The sequence below is a fragment of the Ornithorhynchus anatinus genome, chromosome 2 (genome assembly GCF_004115215.2).
Source record: "Ornithorhynchus anatinus isolate Pmale09 chromosome 2, mOrnAna1.pri.v4, whole genome shotgun sequence".
NCBI lineage: Eukaryota > Metazoa > Chordata > Mammalia > Monotremata > Ornithorhynchidae > Ornithorhynchus > Ornithorhynchus anatinus.
Window position 1 is genome coordinate 28562707 of NC_041729.1, and position 2888 is coordinate 28565594.

The 2888-nt window shown below is 46.8% G+C and overlaps 1 pseudogene; it reads right to left on the reverse strand.

Moving 5' to 3' along the window:
• Positions 1 to 1915: 1915 nt before the first annotated feature.
• Positions 1916 to 2629, reverse strand: LOC100088289 (annotated as a pseudogene).
• Between the last annotated feature and the right edge of the window lie 259 nt (positions 2630 to 2888).

Below are 2888 nucleotides of genomic sequence, written 5' to 3' on the forward strand. Positions count from 1 at the left end.
CTCATGGCAGAAAAGCCAAGGTGCCACAGCAAATAGAAGGAGCTCCAGAAGCTGCTAGCTTCCTCTCTGCCAGGCAAGTCGGACTCTGGGCGGGGCTGGCAGATTCTCACTAGCCAGATTTCTCCTTGCCACTGTGAAGATTTCCCTAAACTCAGAATCGGCTCCCTGGAACCACTCTGATGGTGGCAGAGATGCTAATGGATGTGGGGGTCTAATCCAGAGCCCGCCACTTGTCTGCTGTGTGACCTTGGGCAAATCACTTCACTTCTCTGGGCTTCTGTTACCTCATCTGTGAAATGGGGATTGAAACTATGAGCCCCACATGGAACATGGACTGTGTCCAGCCCTATTTGCTTATATCCACCCCAGCGCTTAGTTAGTGTCTGGCACGTGGTAATCACTTCACAAATAACACGATGATGATTATTATTATTGTTACGTGAAGATCTGTGAATCCTTTAGCCGTCAAATCATCCTGTATTGTTTCACAGAGGGCCCATCGGCTGATATAATAATGACTGTGGTATTTGTTAAGCACTATGCGCCAGGCACTGTTCTAAGTGTTGGGGTAGATACAAGCAAATCAGGTTGGACACAGTTTCTGTCCCATATGGGGATCACAGTCTTAATCCCCATTTTACAGATGACGTAACTGAGGCACAGAGAAGTGAAGTGACTTGCCCAGAGTCCCAAAACAGAAGAGTGGTGGAATCTGGATTAGAACCTAGGTCCATTCTGACTCCAGGCCCATGCTCTACCCACTAGGCCATGCAAGCAGCGTGGCTCGGTGGAAAGGGCACGGGCTTAGGAGTCAGAGGTCGTGGGTTCTAATCTTGGCTCCGCCACTTGTCAGCTGCGTGACCTTGGGCAAGTCACTTCACTTCTCGGTGCCTCAGTTACCTCATCTATAAAATAGGGATGAAGACTGTGAGCCTCACATGGGTCAACCTGATTACTCTGTATCTACCCCAGCGTTTAGAACAGTGCTCGGCACATAGTAAGCGCTTAACAAATACCAAAATTATTATTATTATTCTTATCCTGTGGACTGTACTTACGGGTAACTGTGCTTCCAGTGTGGTAAATACCACCCTGGTCTTTCAGGCCTCCTAACAGCAGTAGGGTGGGGAAGTGCAGGCACAGAGGAGGCGATCAGTGTCGCCGTTCCTTTTATACTTGACAGGGCCTCTCAGTTGAAAGAGTCTTCAGGTGTGACAGTTTTATCACCCAATTGTTTCTTATAGATTTGGAATAAAAATAAATTGGCTTCTCTTTAAAAGACGGGCTCCGGAAACGCTTATGGAAGCAGAAGCAAGAACGTCTTGAGAACAAAGCAGGCGGCCTTGCCTTTCCTTCTTCTGTTGAATTACAGTGGACTGGGAAGTCCAAAGCCAGGCAGGGAAGAGTGTCCCTTTTCCTGAAAGGAGGGATATTTGGCCCTTCCCACTGATGAATGTCTGTCTGTCACTGAGATTAGCCACGTTGACCTTCCAGGTGGATTTGCAAGGAGAGTTCAGGATTTTTATAGGTTGTCCTGGGAAATTGTAGAAAAACATAAATGACTTGGAATTGGGACTGTACTAGGGACATTAGTCACTTTACTTTTCACTTTACTTTGCATAATATACACTGATACTCACTGTATTGTATAAGCTCAGACTTCCATATTCAGGCTTGCACATTCTCAGTTTATATTCCAAGGCATTCTAGAATTTGCAGCACAGCGATCGTAGATGTCGGAGACTTGAGTCCCGCACATCCACCCCATTACACTTATCATCACTGAAGGTATTTATCTTCAAAGGTATTTATTGTGCTTAACTGTGTGCAGAACACTGTACTAAGCTCTTGGGAGAGTATGGTACAAGCAGAGTAGAACTCTGGGCTCATTAGCTACAAGTAAATATTGTAGCGGTTATACAATTCCATTTTTGCCAGCCGGACGCTGTGGAGGGTCCAGTCGCCGCCTTCCTCTGTACCGCAGTATCGATCGAGAAATCGCAGCACCCACGCATGGTTTTGACCCTTTCCAAGTGTCTCGCCATACACATACCCCATGACTCCTGACCAGTACAGCACAGGAGTCCGGGTATTCATTCATTCATTCTTTCAGATCTTTCTCTTCAGGAACGATCTCAACTCTGGGGATCGCTAGTGTATCACCAAACCTATAACACCCTCCCGAGGCACATTTTCCGACTCCATTTATCATCTCTCGATGTGTAATTTTAAAGTCACATCCTGGAAAGAGAAAGGTAGCCACGACCGCAGCCTTAGAATGATTGGGGATCGCTGCTCTGGCCCCTCTCATGCTAGAAGCAACTATAAAGAGAGGAGTACGTTGGCTCTTCCGTAAATTTTTGTTTGGTGGAGATCCACCGGTATCCTGCTCATTTATGTCGCCAACAAACAAATCTTCAGGCTGAATTTGTTCTTTTTGCCCTCCTGATGGAACAACGTAGATTTCATCGCCTTGCTTCAGTCTAATTCCTCCTCCAGCCCCAGTGACCCAGCCCAAGTGATAAAACTGCTTGCGGAGTTCTGGGTTCAGATTTCTTGGATGCCCTTTATCCTTCACAAAGCCTCCATGTGGGCAGCTGTAGCCTGCCGACCTATGACACACTGACATGATGTAGATCGCTTCCTTGTGACCGCCGAGAGTCAGTAATGATGATGATAATCATAGTACGTGTGAAGTGCTTACTATGTTTCAAGCACTGCACTAGATGCTGGGCAGGTAATAAGATAATCAGGTCCCACATGGAACTCCCAGTCTGAGTAGGAGGGAGAACTGGAATTGAATCCCTATTTTGCAGATGAGGGAACTGAGGCATAGAGAAGTTTAGTGACTTGCCCAGGGTCTCGCAACCGACGAGTGGCAGAACTGA